Source organism: Lycium ferocissimum, chromosome 9 (genome assembly GCF_029784015.1).
Source record: "Lycium ferocissimum isolate CSIRO_LF1 chromosome 9, AGI_CSIRO_Lferr_CH_V1, whole genome shotgun sequence".
In the NCBI taxonomy this organism is placed as follows: domain Eukaryota; kingdom Viridiplantae; phylum Streptophyta; class Magnoliopsida; order Solanales; family Solanaceae; genus Lycium; species Lycium ferocissimum.
The window spans coordinates 8,631,027-8,650,483 of record NC_081350.1 but is presented as its reverse complement, the minus strand read 5'-3'; the positions used below and the strand labels follow the sequence as shown (position 1 = coordinate 8,650,483).

Here is a 19,457-nt window from a genome sequence, read left to right as displayed (position 1 = left end):
TGCGCCGGAATCAAAACCACATGAGTATTCTCATGTAACAAGAAGGATCCTGCAAGTGTCATATTCAGCTTTTGTAAACTTTTTGCCACATTACACTACATCAGGTTCCGAAGGTTGAATCCAGCTCAATTTTTCCATAGTTATTCTCCAGTCAATGAATGAACATCTGAAATGTTAATACTACCCATTGGCTGAAAATTAACACTGAAATTATTAAGACAATCTCAATATTATATGGGGATTCTGAGTAGTTAAGGTGAGTTGATGCTACATTACTACACTGCACAATGCTAGTTGTTGATGTTATAACTTGTTCTTCTGATGGTTCATTATCTAATACGGGGTCGCATTTTAATTGTTGTTTTAATTCTTTTCAAGCCTATTATTAAGAAGAAAAAATAAACACTATCTATTATACTCATTTACCGTTACTAAAAATAGTTATTTTTTAAATATTAATAGTATAGTCGTAACAAGAAACCAATTAGTCTATATTTCTCGTGGGATAATATATTTGAGCTAAATCCACTATAATGTTGGACGGAGGGAGTAACCTTTTTTCTCTCATAGGAATCTTTGAACACGTTTGTCTACATTCGAGTACGTTTTCTTGTACATAATTCAAGATATTTTCTTAAACATTTTACCACCTAGCATTGATTAATGTCCGTCTTATTCAACTGGCACACTTTCTCAAGAAGCTCCATTATTTTTTATGATATATTTTGGTCTTATGGGTGCCTTAAAAGGGTGGAATAATAAGTCATTAGAGAAGGAAAATATTGCCTGCTGGTGGTCAGTTGGAGATCAAGTAGGATCACATGACAATAATGACTGATTTTAACCAAAAAATCGATGCTAAATTAAATATTATTTATTGCAAGATGTAATATTGCAGATTAGGTTGAAAAGCAATTTAATATTTACAATTACTAATATTTATATAATCTTCAAAATCTAACTTATTTAAATAATATTTCAAAATCTATTGCAGGTCAGGTTGAAAAGCAATTCAATATACTCCTATAATAATATTTCTTCGAGGTAACGTACAAAATATTACTCCCTCTGATTTAATTTATATGAATCTATTTCCTTTTTAATCCATGCCAAAATGAATGACCTCTTTCCTAATTTGGAAACAAATTCACTTTACGAAATGATTTACAGCCACACAAATATTCAAGACTTATTTTGAACCATAAATTTCAAAAGTCTTCACTCTTTCTTAAATATTGTGTCCAGTCAAATGGGTTCACATAAATTAAAACGGAGAGAGTATATCGCAAATCAGGTTGAAAAGCAGTTTAATATATATATATGGATATTTTCTTGCACGTTACCTCGAACAAATCAAGAAAATAGAATTTGTCAGAGAACAACAAATAAAATAAGAAAAATAGAGGGAAAAAAAAAAGAATCAAGAAGCAAATAATACTTCTTGAAAGTAGGAGAAAGGGTCAAATATGCCCTTGAACTGTATGGAACACATTTGCTCTCCGTTAAAGTCGAATATGCCCTCATCGTTATTAGTTGAGATCAAATTTGCTTCTGAACTATGAGATATGGAACAAATTTGCCCTGATTTTTGAACGCTGGAAGTTTACAACCCGGTGATGCCACGTGTCACACAATTAAGATTTAATTTTTTTAAAAGCAGGATAAATTTGAACTTTTCTCACAGTTCAGGGGTAAATTTTACCCCGTGTTCAAGGGAAAATTTGACCCTTCCCCCAATTTTGAGTTTTTATTTGTTTGTTCCTCCTTTCTCTTCCACCACTACCTCTACTACCGATCACCATTTCTTTCCTTCCACCTTGTTTCTCCCCACCCCATTATCATCATCACCTCCACCACCATCTTCTCTTCCCTTTTCCTTTCTCTTTCTCTTTCCCTGTCACTCCACCACCACCTACACCACTAGTAGCAAATGTGTTTAAATGACAAGAACAATGCAAGATAAAATATTATTCTAATGTAGGTGTATAGCCACATATAGGTCAAAGGAGGAAGATAGTGAAGTTTTCAGGTAAATCCTACTGGGGTAGGTCGTGATTTTTTACTATTCCTTGAGCAAAGAATTTTCCACGTAAAACAACTTCTATAGTTTAATTTCCGCACTTGACTTTCTGTTTGTGTCTAGGTTCTTTAACTCTCTAAAATCGAGCAAGACACAATTTATCCCCTCTTGCGTCTAACTTGCATTGTTAGAATAACATATGCCTTAAAAATCAAATTCAGAAAAAGTGTGTTGCTGCTTAATTGTTAGGTTAGGTAGTTTTAGTACCCACTCATCAAAATTAACCTTAAAAGATCAAATTCAGAATAACATGTGCTGTTGCTTAATTATATGCCCAAACTTTGGATCAATATAAATTTACACTTTCACTTCTGATAACGACGACAAAAAGAACTTGACTGGGAATCTTATTACCTTTCTTATACACATTCCAACATAGAGAACTTCATAAACCATGTCAGAAGCCCCCAACTTCCGGGCAACTGAAAGGCACTATTCAGTAATTTTTATTTTATTGTTATTTATTTCTTCATTATCTAATGAGCCAAGCTTATTGTCTTTTCCCTCATGAGTAGTTTTTGTTTTAATTTTCTTAAGCTACTTTTGGATGCAATTAAAGAGTAAGCTGGTCATTAACTTTCTTATGGTTTCAATGATTAATTTGTTATCAGGATTGCAGTTGTGACTGGAGGGAATAGAGGAATTGGACTAGAAATATGTCGACAACTAGCCTCAAAGGGTGTTGTGGTGATCCTAATAGCTAGAGATGAGAATAAAGGAGCAGAAGCTATTGATACACTAATGGATTCTGACCTCTCTAATTATTATGTTAACTTTCATCAGCTTAATATAACTGACCCTTCAAGTATTGCACTATTCAAAGATTTCATCAAGGCCAGGTTTGGCAAGCTTGATATCTTGGTATTTCCATTGACCATTGTCACTCCTCTTGATATATATTTCTTTTTGCATTTTCATATAATTTTACGGGGTATCTATTATCTTCTACGGGACAGGTGTTGGATAACTTTATCTGTCAAAACTTGGACAATGATCAACTGGGATTAAACTTGAGACCTCATGATTTCCAGTCACTTCATTAATTAATATGTCACACCCTTGGGTGCTAAAATAATTTAACTTAGAATGTTTAAGATGAGAAGTTTCAAAGTTTATAGTCATAGAAATGTATTAGCGCGGAAACGATAAAAACACAGTAATTAACTTGGTTCGGATTGATGTGATCCTAGTCCACGGAGAATGGCCGGCACTTTTATTAATATCAAGGGAGAAAATAAGTTAGAAGATTGAATACTCTTAGGTTCTATGCTCTGTCTCACTTAATAAATCCTAGCTAGCATGTATTTATACTACTAGGTCTAATGCTTTCCTAGAAAGGATCTAAATCCCAGTAACACTCGAAAACCAACAAAGAAAAAAAGTTTCCTTTTATTTTTTTCCTCTTTTGAGTAGGAATTGGCTTAAATATCTTCTCAACTTCACAATCTCCACCTTGAGATGAATTTCGAGCTTCCATATGAACGTCATTCAATCCAATGTCTCTAAGCCTACGTGAGCTAACTCCGTGTAGGAAACAAGAGACACTAACCGAAACCTTGTACATACTAGTAGTTCTACCTTGCCCTGCCGTTCTCTATCCTGACGCATCAGTTGATGCGAACTCTTGCCAAATTCATACAATGACTGAACTTGACAAGAGGAACCACCTTGGTCAACATATCCGTTGTACTGTCCTTTGTATCAACCTTCAAGACCTTAACTGTGCCTTGTTCAACAACATCACGAATAAAATGGAATCTGATATCAATATGTTTGGTGCGATCATGAAATCTTTGATTTTTTATCAAGTGAATAGCACTCTGGCTATCATATTTTAGAGTTGGTTCATATTGAACCCTACTCAATTCTGACACCAAACCTTTCAACCATATAGCCTCCTTTACTACTTCTGCTGCTACCATATACTCAGCTTCTGTTGTGGACAAAGCAACTATAGACTGGAGAGTTGCCTTCCAACTTATGGCACTACCTACAAGAGTAAAGATGTAGCCCGTTGTTGATCTCCTTCTATCGATATCACCAGCAAAATCAAAATCCACATAACCAAGGACCGAGAAGCGTTCATTTCTCATCCAACAAAAAGTTAGACCAATATTCGAAAAACCTTTAAGAAATCTCAATATCCAATTAATTGTTTCCCAATGTGTCTTACCCGGATTAGATATGAATCGACTTACCACACTCACTGCTTGAGCAATAGCAGGCCAAGTGCAAACCATAGCATACATAATGCTACCAACTGCACTAGAATAAGGAACTTTTGACATGTACTCCACCTCTTCCTTTGATTGTGGTGCCATCAAAGAAGAGAGTCTGAAATGTTGTGCTAACGGTAAAGTAACGGGTTTACATTTATTCATGTCAAACCTCTGAACTACCTTCTCAATATACTTTTTCTGTGAGAGATGTACCTCACCGTTCTTCCTGTGAATCTCCATTCCAAGGATTTTCTTAGCTTCACCTAAATCTTTCATGTCAAACTCCTTACTTAGCAGTTTCTTCAAATCATTTATCTTTGTCATACTATTAGCAGCAATAAGCATATCATCAACATATAACAGTAAATAAATATTTGAATTACCAGATACCGTCATGTGATACATATAGCTATCAAATGCACTTCTTGAGAAACCTTTGGTAATCATCAACGCATCAAATCTCTTGTACCACTGTCGTGGTGACTATTTCAAACCATATAAAGATTTCTTCAATTGACAAACCTGGTCTTCTTTTCCTTTAATAAGGAAACCCTCGGGCTGATTTATGAAGATCACCTCTTCAAGTTCACCATGTAAGAATGCAATCTTGACATCAAGCTGATGATGCTTCAAGTCATAATGGGCAACCAAAGCTATCAACAAACGAATTGAGCTGTGCTTCATGACTGGTGAGAAAATCTCATTTTAATTGATTCCCTCCTTCTAACAAAAGCCCTTAGCAATCAAACTCGCTTTGTATCTATCATCTTCTATAATGGGAATGCCATCCTTTTTTTTGAGGACCCATTTACAACCAACAGTTGTCTTTCCCTCTGGTAGACTCACCAAATCCCATGTCTGGTTCTTGTGCAGAGACTTCATCTCTTCGGTCATGGCTAAACGCCATTGATCAGCTTCACCATACATAGTAGCTTTTGTATAGCTTGAGGGTTTCAGATCCTTTATTTCCTCCTCGGCAGTAGCTAATGCATAGGCCACAAGATTAGCTTGCAAAGGCTGAGGGTAATATTTTGGATTAGGCTTCGGAGTTCGTTTGTCCCTTCTAGTAGCTATACTGTATGGTTCACCTTCAAGTACTACTGTGTGAGCTTTTTCATTATCTGACTCTACCTGAGCCACTTGATCCTCCTGCTTGGTAAGTTACACATTTTCCTCCACTGTTTCTGTTGTAAGAACTTTTTGTCCTGTAAACTCAATAGAAGTCTTTACAGGATCTAGCATAGAGGCCTCATCGAAAGTAACATCTCTACTTATTACAAACTTAAGAGGATCTAAACTTCATATTGTATATCCTTTTACCCCTTCAACATATCCTATAAATAAACCTTTTCGAGCTCTAGGTTCTAGTTTTTCATCACTTACATGATAATATGCAGGACATCCAAAGATTCTTAAGTACGAGTAATCAGACAGTTTACCTGACCATACGTCATTTGGAGTTTTGGAGTCAATCACCGACACTGGCGAACGATTAATAACATAACAAGAAGTATTCTTGCTTCCGTCCAGAACTCCTTAGGCACCTTGGCATTAGAGAGCATACATCATGCTTTCTCAAGAAGAGCGCGGTTCATCCTTTCAGCTACTCCATACTATTGTGGTGTATGCCTAACAGTTCTATGTCTCAATACACCTTGAATCTTGCAGAAATTGTCAAACTCTTCATTGCAAAACTCCAAGCCATTATCTGTTCGAAGACACTTAATCTTTCTGTCACACTGATTTTCAATTAATGTCTTCCAGTTTTTTAAAATTCTCAAAGACATCACTTTTAGCCTTTAAGAAGTATACCCAAACCTTACGAGAAAAATCATCAATGGAAGTAAGAAGATACCTCTTTCCACCCTTCGATAAGACCTGAGATGGACCCTATAAATCCGAATGAATATAGTCAAGTACCCCTTTGGTTTTGTGCTTGCCCGTGCTAAAGCTGACCCGTTTCTACTTTACAAGGACACAATGCTCATAAAAATCAAGCGTACTAATCTTCTCACCTTTCAAAAGGTTTCGGTTGCTCAAAATTGCCAACCCCTCTCGCTCATGTGACCTAATCTCATATGCCACATCTTAGCCTTGTCATCATCTGATAACTGTGAGGTTGCAGCATTCGCAGTACCTAAAATGGTGCTGCCCATAAGTACAAAAAGACCACCCTCCAATTTGGCCTTAACATGACCAGAGAACCCTTAGTCACCTTGCAGATTCCACCTTCACCCGCATTCTTATATCCGAGCTTATCAAGAGTACTAAAGAAGATCAGATTCTTTTTCATAGTAGGAACATGTCGAACATTAGACAATGTTCTTATGATGCCGTCATGACACCGTATACGGGCTGAACCAATGCCTGCTATTTCACATATTGTGTCGTTACCCATAAGTACAGTCCCACTCGTCTGCTCGTAGCTAGTAAACCAATCTTTTCTGAAACATATGTGAAAGGTACAAGCTGAATCTAGAATCCACTTGTGTGTACGAATGTCATTCGTTGAAACAGCTTAGCACATAATCTTCTCCGGATGTCGAGCTACAACCAAGTAGATGCACTGGCTGTTGTTTTATCAATCTTCTTATTCGGGCAATCCCTCTCAAAGTGACCCTTTTGACGACAACCCTAACATTCAGCATCCTTCCTACTCACCTTTTTCCTAGACTTTGACCTAACTACTGATTTGCCTCTCCCTCTTTGGCTCGAGCGACCTCTAACCGTCAAACCCTCACCGTGGTCCTCTTTCTCACCATTGTTGATATGGTTTCTTAATTCATCGGAATTCAATGCATGTCTTACCATCTGTAACGTGACCACTTCCTTAATATATATCATTGAATTAACTACGTCTTTGTACGCCGATGATAATAAAAATAGTAGAGTACACGCTAGTTCTTCATCTCCCACTTTAATATCAGCGTGAGTAAGATCTATAGCCAATTTATTAAAAGCATCAAGATAATCCTGCAAAGTTGTACCCGTTTTCATCTTGAAGGTATGTAAACGCTGCCTTAACAACATTCTAGTTGTTACGGATTTATTCTAGTAGAGATCTTCAAGTTTCTTCCCTAAATTCGCAGCTGTTTTCTCGGTAATGACATTACATAACACGCTGTCTGATAAGGATAATTGAATTGTGTTAAACGTATCCATCTCAATCTTCTACTTCTCGGCCTCTTTTGTATTTTCGGGATACGAGTCGCCCAAAGCATAGGCTGATCCTTCTTCTCCATAACAACGCTAAGATCTCGATCTTCCCGATGTTGAAGTTATTACTTCGCCCATCAAAATTCACTACCTCAAACTTCATAGATGTCATAGTGTCCTCATCTCCTAGATCTCATGACCTGTAGGCTTCTGATACCAATTGTTAGCGCGGAAATAATAAAAACACAGTAATTAACATGATTCGGATCGATGTCATCCTAGTCCATGAAGAACGACTAGCACTTTTATTAATGTCAAAGGAGAAAGTAAGTTAAAAGATTGAATACTCTTAGGTTTTATGTTCTGTCCTACTTAATAAATCCTAGCTAGCATGTATTTATACTACTAGGTCTAATCCTTTCCTAGAAAGGATCTAAATCCCAATAACACTCACCAACAAAGAAAAAAAGTTTCCTTTTATTTCTTCTCTTTTGAGTAGGATTGGCTTGAATATCTTCTCAACTTCACAAAATGTTATGGTATGCTTACAACCCAAAGATTCAAAACAAAATTACTCCTATTTTTTTTCTTACATTAGTCCGTCACTACAAGAAAGAAAATATTTGCCAACAAAATTTTTTATTGCCATAGTATTGACTATTGTTGCAAAAAAGTACTTTTTGGCAACAAAATTTTTTGTTGTTGCATAAACTTTTCCCATCGGCTGTTATTGTAACAACATGGAACAACTTCTTTGTTGTTGCCAAAAGTACTTTTTTGCAACAATAGTCAATATATGGCAACAAATTAAATTGTTTGGCAACAAAAAAAGTTCATTTTTAAAAGTTTCATCATATATGCTAATAATAAAACTAAGTTATTGTCAACTATTAAATTTTGCCAACAATCTTATTTTTGTTGCCAAAGAGTTATTGCCATTTCTGTACTTTTTTGTAGTGCGTATGTATTCAATCTTTGTCACAATTGAACCAGAGTTATACTAGTATAAGCTTCTGCACTGGCATATTCATCTGCAGAAACAAATTATTTTGGTTTGTTTGCTTCTCTTTGCGGGATGAATTTATTTTTGGATTTTTAAATGAGAAAAAAGAGATACAGATACATATTTATTTATTATTGTGTAGAGACATAATTAATTTCAAATGAAACACAGTACAATCCTATGACAAATTCAAATAATATGGATTTTTGAGAATTGTGCTTTCAATTTTATTTTTTTTTAAAGACAAAAGAACTTATATATAGATAGAGAGTGCTTAATATTCTCCACAAAATATCAACACTACTATATGCAAACTACGCAACAAAATTACTTAATAAAAAAAATTTGAGATATCCTTTGGACAAAATAGGGAGTTTCTAGAGTTCAAAAATTTAGTTGCTTGAGTGGACATTAAGAGACTTCTAAAAGTTGAAGAACTTAAGGATAGTTGAGTGTATCTTTGGATAGATCGTCATAATATTATTCAATTGGGGCGAGGCAGCAGCTTACTCAAGAGACCTTCCATAATGCGCTTCAAATTGAGATTTGCATTCTTAATCTCTATTTAGTTTACTTTTATGTTTTCTTAAACGTTCATTAATTTGGTTAACCCTTTATCACTTTGCTTAACCACTATGTAAATATAATAACCATTTCTAAACAACCAAAACAGGTGAATAATGCCAGAGTTCTGGGCAGGGGTGTCAATGGTATGGTTCGGGCGATTATTTTATAAAATTTATACTATCCCAATTTTTCAGTTATTTCATTTTGTAGAACCAAAATTAGACTTTTCGAAACCGTTCCATCATGTCGGTTTCTCTTCGGTATCGGTACGGTTCGGTTAAGTTTCGATTTTTTTTTTTTAAAGGAACATCACCTTATAGTCACTAGTAAAAGTTAAGACACAATATCATACATACTTCTATAGGACTTTGACAAAACTCTCTAGATATTTTTACTGATTAAAATGTGATGAATCAAGAAAACATGAAAGAAGACAAGAATAGAGATTGATACCACCATTTTACGGTAGTGTAAAATAATGTTAAGCAAAAACAAATATATTTTAGGTCGCACGAGGGGGAAAAATCAATAAAGATGAGACCAAGAACTGAGACTACGATGATTGAGTATCCACTAAGAGAATTTAAAATCATACGAGAGAAAAGATATCTAATACTTTGTAGCTTTCTATCCAAGATCGTTGGAATACCTTGTAGCTTCCTAGTTACTACTCGAGATACTAGAAATAATTTAAGTTCAATAGGAGTAATATAATATGTTTCAGAGTTGGAACTTTAGGTGTTAATTATGTTGCCGGCTTGTAGTCATTTCCATCATCCCAAACTCAAGGCGAAAATTTTAATATTTTATTGTATGTAAATTTAATATATAAAATATATTTTACATATATACACTTATTCGGTTCGGTTTTGTTTTTTTCGGTTTATTTTTATAAAATTAAAAACCAACCTAATTATTCGGTACGGTTATAAATTGAAATAAAAACCGTCGATTTTATTAAAAGAAACCTAAAAATCGGTTTTTGTACGGTACGGTACGGTTCGGTCGGTTAAGTCGATTTTTTGAAAACCATTGAAACCCAGAACTTCTGGGAGTACGTATGAATAAAGATGCTATTACAAGTCAAGAAGCTGTAAGTATTTGTATTTTTAATACGTAACAACAGTTATTCTTTATTTCGCTTATGGATTTTTCATGGAGTTCCAACACAATCGATATCTTAATTAAACTAAATTATATTCTGAGAGTTTAATTTCTCGAGTACGTTTTTAATTTTAGCCACGGCCAGAGCTATTCCAGCAGGAGCTTGAGGTAGCTACCCAAACTTATGATCTAGCTGAAGAATGTATAAATACAAACTATTATGGGCCAAAATTGATGACACAAGAATTATTACCTCTACTTCAATTATCCGATTCACCACGTATTGTCAATGTCTTCTCTGAGATTGGAATGTTGGAGGTAATTCATCTAATTAAATTCCAACTATTCTTAGGGGCGAAATTAGGGGTGGACATGGTACGGTATTTGAAACTTCGATACGGTAATTTCGATTTTCGGTTTCTAAAAATACTATACCGTTACCGTACTAAATTAATTCAGTATGGTTCGGTATTTTAAAGTTCAGTTTCTGTATTTTACGGTACAGTAAATCGGTACCTTAGTTTGTCCGACTTCAACTTACATATGCTCAAATCGTGGAGAATTATGACTTCCGCTACTTAAGAAACGTCTCAAATATTATGTACTAAACACCTTACACGTGTAAAAATATTCAAAAGAAAGTACAAGCAATCCCCTTTTAAATCAATTACACAAAAAAGATATTTAAATCAAGATAGAGCAGTCAAAGTTTCAAGTTTAAACAATTAATTTTCTAATAATACTAGTTTATATATTTGTTAGTAATATAATACTAAGATATATGAATTGTATATGTAATATATACTTCGGTATGGTATTCAATATTTCGGTATTTTCTTTATGAATACCAAATACTGTACCAAATACTAAACTTTTAAAAATGCATACCAAATACCAGAATAACGAAATCGAAACCGCGGTATAAAAAATTTTGATTTCGGTATAGTAATCGGTATCTACCATACCATGCCCACCCCTAGGCGAAATGCCTTGAGAGGAAAGAAAACATATTTTCTCTCTTGTAAATTCAAGATTCTCTATAATTTGGAGATTACTTTTTAAATTCATCCAACATGTAATATATATACAATTTTTTTAAAAATAATACTAATCTTTTGATAATTTGCATTTTGGTGGTACAATATAATGTTGTTTCAGTCTGTACGCAATGAATGGGCTATAGGAATGTTAAGTCATTCTGCGAATCTAACAGAAGATAAAGTGGATGACGTTTTGAATAATTTTCTCAGAGATTTCAAGGAGGGTTTGTTGGAAACCAAAAATTGGCCTTTAATTATATCTGCGTACACACTATCAAAAGCAGCCACGAATGCCTATACAAGAATATTGGCCAAGAAATACCCAAGTTTTCTCGTCAATTGTGTTTGTCCAGGCTTTGTTAAAACCGATATGACTTGTAATCAAGGTACATTAAGTGTTGAAGAGGGTGCTGAATCCCCTGTTTGGCTTGCACTTTTACCTAAGGGAGGACAATCGGGAAGTTTTTCACCAGGAAAGAGGTGTTACCTTTCTAATAATTTGATTGGGATTGTTTACAGTTGTTTGGACGGTTGTTATCCAACGTTTCATAATGTATGACATTATATTATATTGTGACGTATTATTTTATGGATATTTAGATTGCATCATTTATTGTGGTTTAATGTCATTTTATTTTTTTCATTTGACTCTACTGAAAATTACCTAATAAGTTTACTAAAATATCCGTAATTAGATTAAATATTAAATTTATCAACAACTACTTTAAAAATAATTTAAAATAACTTTTTTCTAATTTAGCATCAATTATGCATTGCAAAAATTTTAAACTATAAATATCAGGCAACTCTTTACGGCATTAAACAAAAAATATTAATCAACTAAAACCAACAAAAAGAGTTTGAAGTATACACATTTTAACATAAATCATGTCTTCTCTTTCTTATTTTATTTTTAACTATTATAGAAGAGTGGGTTTGGTCATCATCCCACTCTTCTATAATAGTAATTTAAAAATAAAAAAAATTAAGGTGGGATCCACGTAAAGAATTAGGAGACAATTGCAAAAAAAAAAAATGTGGGGTCCAAAGTAAGAGACAATTGCCCAAAGAAAAATTAAGGCGGGGTCCACGTGAAGAAGTAGGAGACAATTGCCAAAAAAAAAAAAAAGACATTCAAATAATGATAATAAGTTCAGAAAATGGTAAAGATACGCTTACAGAAAATTTAAAGAAGAGAAATTCAGGAAAAAAGAAATAACGATTTAAATTGAACACAAAAACCGCTAAAGAATTCATAAAACCAAAAGATTTAAAACTTATATCTTTGGGTAAGGATAAAAATGTACTAATTTTAGACACATACGTCTCACACAAATAATGAGGAATAACATCAAGAAGACGAAATATAAATGGTCAAGAAACGTATACACATATTTTCTTAAAATGATGAAGTTCAAAAACTGCTAAGAAGTCATAAACCAAAAGATTTAAAACTTATACCTTTGGGTAAGGATAAAAATGCACTAATTTTAGACACATACGTCTCACACAAATAATGAGGAATAACATCAAAAAGACGAAATATAAACGGTCAAGAAACGTATACACATATTTTCTTAAAATAATGAAGTTGGTCTATACTTAAAAATTTAAGACTACAACAGATGCTAACACATGAAAGCGCTTTTCAGTGTTGTTGAGTAGAAAGAGATAATGGCATGAAATTCGGTAGGAGAAGATGTATTTCAAATTTCTCAATTGGAGAACCAAACCAGAAAAGTCATAAATGGTAGAAGCGGACTAAGTAAAATAATTTATTGATATTTTTAATTAATTGAATTATAATACTTTCTATAATAAAACTTCTATAATTATATTACTAAAAGGTACTCTCTCTGTCCTAATTTATGTGATATAGTTTGACTAGTACGAAGTTTAAAAAAAAAATCTTTAAAATTTATGGTCTAAAACAAGTCATAAAAATTCTTGTGGATTTAAATCATTTCATTAAAGGTAAAAAGGAAAATTTCAAGTTAAATGATTTCTAAATATAAAAATATATCATTTTTTTTAGACAGATTAAAAAGAAAGCGAAAAGAACACTGTGTGTCCGCTCAACCAAACTAATTCCATATTTAACTATTGTTTGGGCTTAATCCCACTAGGTGTTCGGTCGGTCCAAATTAATGCCAAAAAATGGTCGGTCGGCCCAAAATAATGCCAAGGCTGGCCGGCCCAATAGCCTAGGCGCTTTAAAAAAAAAAAAAAGACTTTTTGTGCCGACTAAGTGGCAACAAAAACGTCGCCACTAAATGGCTGTTATAGCATATATACATATGTTGGAATTATATATACACTTTATATACATATGCTGGAATTAATCATACATTTATTATACATAAATTATACGTTAATTATACATTTATTATACACATATTATACAATAATGATATGATATTTATTTTTAACATACACAATAGTGATACATATTATAACCACAATGATACGATTTCTATAATACATTTTTTATATGTATGGTACACTCTCTATACAAGACTGATACAGTTTATATACACATACTGGAATTATATATATACTTTCTATACAAAAATGATACATATTATATACAAAAATGATACAATTTTCTATTCTATACAGGGCAGTTGCACTGTGCTGATACACATTATATATATAAATGATACATATTATATACAAAAATGATACATACCTTAGTGATTCATATTTTATACAGTTTCTATACATTACAAATAGGTACTGATACATATTTTATACACAAATGACACATATTATATATAAAAATCGCCTTAAATATTTTTGTGTTTAGGTTTTTATTTGAAAATTATCTTTTTAAAATTTTGACTAATGGATGGAATTTGTTTAATTGCTACATTTTGGGTTTGGGAAAAATTGGGCTAGAGGATGGGATTAGTTATGGCCAAGCGGCCATATATATCCTTTTCCTAAAAAGAAAAGTGTAGTACTATATTTTGTGTTGGACCCTGCTAAGCTTTCATCGTGTAGTAGCTTTAGGATTATCGATTTCATCTTGAAAATCATCGTCATCAGGGTTTTGATTTGATTTACCTGAAGATTTTCTTTCCTCTTTCTTTATGCCTCTTTCCGGATAGCAACTTTTGAGGATCTACAGTCTGAATAGAATTTGGTATATCATGTTTAAATTTAGACCTATTCTCTCGGGGTGATGAGGGAGGTTTCTTACCCACATTACATGCAACTCGAAACTCGGTTCCAGCCCTGCCTTAGGGTAGCCGTAATCCGAAGACTTAGGAGGAGAAGAAAGTGCAGGATTTTACTCATTTTTATTTGAACAACAAAAAACAAACAAGAAAAATGTTGAAATGTGAACTCTTCCTAAACTGAAAATGTCTCCTAACCAGCAACAAATCGTGGGTTGATGAAGATAAAATCGTGGATGAAGATGAGAGCAAGAGAAATGACGGTTGAAACAGCGCTTGTAGAGAGAGAATGTTTGAAATTGAAAAGGAAACAAGATGAAAACGGTAAAGTGATGGAAATCTTCCCCCCAAAATCAGCCCACAAACTATATCCTGTTCCCACAATTTAGCCCAAATATAGTTGAGCTACGAAAGGCCCAAATCTACTGCAATTGAAAAGACCTTGCTATATTTGGTAAATATGAAATAATATCTATAGTTTTAGTAATGTAAAGTGTTGTTTAATTATTGTTGTGATTTTTCTTATCAATAAACATTTTCAACCAAATATCCACAAACGAGTCTAGTACACATTACTTATTATAAAAAGTTATAAATTAATCTAATTTTACAATCACAAGTCTTTGATTCTTTTTCTGGTTTCAAAAATCTGAATTTGAGTGGACAACTAGATTCATAGACCAGGATAATTTAATTTCATCAAATTGTTCTAGTTTCCTAAGCCAACTAGGTCGAACTGGTTGTTTTAAGCATATTCGAACTTTCTTGTAAGAATATTCATCACTAAGAAAACTGTTAAAGCCAAGAAAGGTGAATCGAACACCCGTTTTAAAAAATGAGAGTTGCTAAATGGCCACACCAATTTGACCCAAATTTGATCACACTTATGTAAAAATAACCATAACCTCTATTGTATAATTTTAAATTAAGATAAACTTTGAGAAAAAAAGATAGAAATGACATTAAGTAAACATAAATTATTAAATTTGACCTAAATACTCATATGAATTTACTTCATTTGGGCCATTGTGATCAAAATAGTGTGGCCAAAAGACCTTTTTGAAAATTTTATAGTGGAATAATATGGAGAGTAAAATTTGTTTTTAAACCCAAATACGTAAGTAAATATCTAGATAATCAAGATAGGTGACAACATACCATTTTCAAACATACTAAGAAGGGAGTATGTTATGAACTTGGATAGGAAAACGTCAAATTACCTTTGGGACCCCGGTTAAAAGGAGCATGTGCACTGAGCATGTGCATTATGTGTGAGGATGGCTATATACAAAAGGAGAACTATTCCATTAGGGTTATGCTATGAAGTTGTCACTTATTTTCTTAGTTGTTTAGATCTGGAACCTGCCTCCCTTCTACCTTTTATTTTTTCTTCCCTTGGAAGATTTGGTTACTAATTGGAAGTATTTATAATAGTTTGAACATGAACTTTTATATTAATGCATATGATTACAATTCTCCCTATCAATATAATTCCCCTTTGTTACATTGGTGCTTTCATTGAGAGTACTCCACACCTCTCTACCCGTCTATCATAACCAATGATCAATTGGACGCACTCTTTGAATCGGGGAAGACACTGCAAGAATCAGTAAACGAGATGGAAGCGACCAACTCTCGTATGCTCTCTTCTATTAGCCATATATGGTCACTGCTGTAGGAGGAGATACAAGTGGACTCCACCGCTTTGGATGCTTCACAAACAGATGAGGTCATAGTCATGGGCGGTGCAGCGAAGGTCCTTTACGATGCAATTGATTCTACGACATTCGATGCTGCTCGAAATATTTCAGATGCTACAACCATTGTCTCTGCTTTGGTATCTGATTTAGCTGATGGAATATTAGATGAGGATGAGGTGTTCGATGAATGTCCTCAACTGGTAGACTCTGTCATTCTAGGTGAACTTCACTCCGTCGAATATACGGAACAAGATAGCGGTAAGCACATTGGTTCGATAGGTTCAACTATTGCATTTCAAGTGGGTTTTCAGAAGAAATTAGTTTGTGATGGTAATGTGGAAGGCAAAGCTGCTTCCAAAGTTGATTAGCTAAAGGTTAAGTTCAAAGACACGGTTGCTTCCCGATTTTATCAACTACAGGTAAAGTTATCTTCCTTGGATTTTACTAAGACTTTTAGGGTTATTGAGCCTGTCAACCCTCCTTCGTTCGAGATTAACACGCAGCGGATTCACGTCCATAACTGGTTAGACACCGGGCAGAGATTACAGAATGACTTTGCCCATGTATTTACCTCTCTCGGTCCCTCATTAAGGCCTGTTCGTCTTAACGCTTTCGACGCAAGTCAAGATATTTGGGTTTCTGTTGTATGTGAGCTCTCACAACTTGGTCCGGAGTATTCATTTTTTGATGTTTTTACGCTAACATTAAATGCACTTACACTGTTCGAGAAAATTTCTCAAAGAGCACTTACAGATTTATATGGCAGTAATGGAGCTCAAATAGGAAGCAATTATAATTTTTGCACTTATAGGGTAACTAGCATATCTGTGGTAAAGGAAGATGACCAAGGTGTTTCACATAAACTTCATTTTGTTCCCTACATGCACACAGAAACTATTGTAAGTTGGTTGCATAACCGATTCAATTATTCACCTGTAATGATCGAGATTTAGAATCCTGGGAAGCTATATGTTCGGGTTGCTACACAGGAAGTGCCAGTGGTTTTATGTATGCACAGTTACTTTGCTGGCAGAGTAGCTAAAGTTCACGTTTTACACCATATAGATGGGAATTCCAAACTTGTGGACCGGGTGTTTGCTTCAAATACTGAACGACATATAGCAACACAACTTGGTTACTTTGCAACTATGGTTCCTTTCGCTAGCATTGCCATAGGTGGGTTATTTCCTTTTGGTCGAATATGCGATGTGCATATTGGTGTTAATTTGGAAAATGACTACATAATTGATACTTGTTCTTGCTGTCATACGAGGACTTGTGCATATATTTCCGATGAGTTTGAATCACCACTAAGGCCTATCCCATTTTGTAGTTATGTAGGCAGTTGGTTTGAAACGGGGCAAGATTTTAAGGCTGATAAAGGTGGAGTTGATGGAGTTATTGCAAAATTACGAGAGCAGGTTGGTGGTGAACTTGTCATGGAGGAATTTGGTGCGTTAAAACACACAAGCAGAAGGTGCTCGGCATCAATTATTTGCTCTTGTTGTAGCGGAGCTCACTGGATTTGCAAAGTGGATTCTTTAATAAGCAGAGGCATTATAGGAAGCTTGGGCCTTTTGGTTGTATCCCTTTACCCTTTCTTGCCTTTTGGTTATATTAGTGAGCTTTTCTTGGCTGAATGTCCTAACCAGATAATAGAGGCACTTGCTACAGATCAGCTTGCACTAATGGATATGAAGATGGAATATGAACATCCCATGAATATGCTGTTGATTATGTTACTGCCGTCCCATCTTGTACCTGCATTTCCTTATGTTGCATCATTTTCGTCTATGTGGCCTCATTGCTATAGAATTGTATATTCATTCATTGAGCACTCAGTGAGTTTCATATCATATGGTGGCGAACTTATTTTCCATGATATAGTGAAGACGTTATTGGCTCGATCTATGACTAGGGTGGCTGATTTTGAGTTTCCAGCAAGGGAATCATTATGTACAGAGCTCACTAGTGAACTGGAACCATTGTTAGCAAGATCACTAGTATTTGTGGTTGCCTATGTTGCGACGGAAGTGCTTGGCTTGCTAGCTGCCAAAAAGAACATCAATGCTTCTGCAAGGACTCACAAGACTAATCTTACACGATGTATGCAACAAACAAAACAGTTGGTAATAGAACATCTTAATTGCTTTGTATCTTGCAACACAACGATTGATCTGCGTATTTGGTGGCAAAGATGTGAAAAGCACAATTTGACACAGTCCAAATCTGGACAGTCACAATGGAGTGTCGTGGTAAAGGATTTCATTAGTCTTCTGGAAAGATATCAACTCTTGTCACAGCAAGCTGAGAACTTGCTATGCTGCTCCAGGGTGTTGGAAAGTTTGGCCTCCCACGTGATGTTAAAGATTGCAGGTTATCTATCTGTAGATGATGCTACACAACGTCATTCAACTGATGACTTTCATGCACAACTTCAAGATCTTCGAATAATAAATGACACTAGTCTACCTAGAGCTTTCCTAGTGTTGCAGGAAGCCAAGGAAAATGGTAACTTAATTACGTTTGGCATTTCATCAGAAATTGCTACTGAAGAATTGAAAGAAAAGGACATGGTCTTGATAAGCTATCTGATGAGGTTCTCTTGTGTATTCAATACATTGCTAATCATGTTATTGGTTGCTGCTAGCCTACTGCACAATGCCTTTATGCTAGGAGCATGGGAAGAGAAAGTTAGTGATAGTATTGTTGCTATAATTTACTTCATTGGTGTTGAAAATGTCAATCAGATATTCCTGCATTTACTCTACTATTTGAACCTTGAGGACAAAGTTCTTTTTAAGAGCGAAAGAATTGTTATGAACTTGAATGGGAAAATGTCAAATTACCTTTGAAATCCTGATTAAAAGAAACATATGCACTATGTGTAAAGATGATTATATATAGAAGAGAAGCTATTTCACTGGAGTTATGCTATGAAGTTGTCACTCATTCTCTTAGTTGTTTAGATCTGAAACCTCCCTCCGTTTTACCTTTTACCTTTTATTTCTTCTTTCCCTTGTAAGATTTGATTACTAATTGGAAGTATTTGTAATAGTTTGAACATGAACATGAACTTTTATATTAATGATTTGGTTACTAATTGGAAGTATTTGTAATAGTTTGAACATGAACATGAACTTTTATATTAATGCATGTAATTACAATTCTCCCTATCAATATAATTCCCCTTCGTTACGGAGTATAACATTATTCTTTTGGGTAGTTTGTGCTCAAGTTATTGAGGTTGTGAGTTTGGGTTGTTTCATGGACTACTTTGAACTAGCTTTTGTTACAGGTGATGCTCAAACATAACTCATTTCACCCACCAGAACTAAAATTAAATAGAAAGGGGAAAAAAGCCATAGTTATTTAAAGAAAAAGTAAGGGCCATTTGATCATACAGATA

General features: G+C 34.3%; 1 pseudogene; it reads left to right on the top strand.

The window, feature by feature from the left end:
• Positions 1–2,474: 2,474 nt before the first annotated feature.
• Positions 2,475–11,664, top strand: LOC132069203 ((+)-neomenthol dehydrogenase-like; annotated as a pseudogene).
• Positions 11,665–19,457: the final 7,793 nt, after the last annotated feature.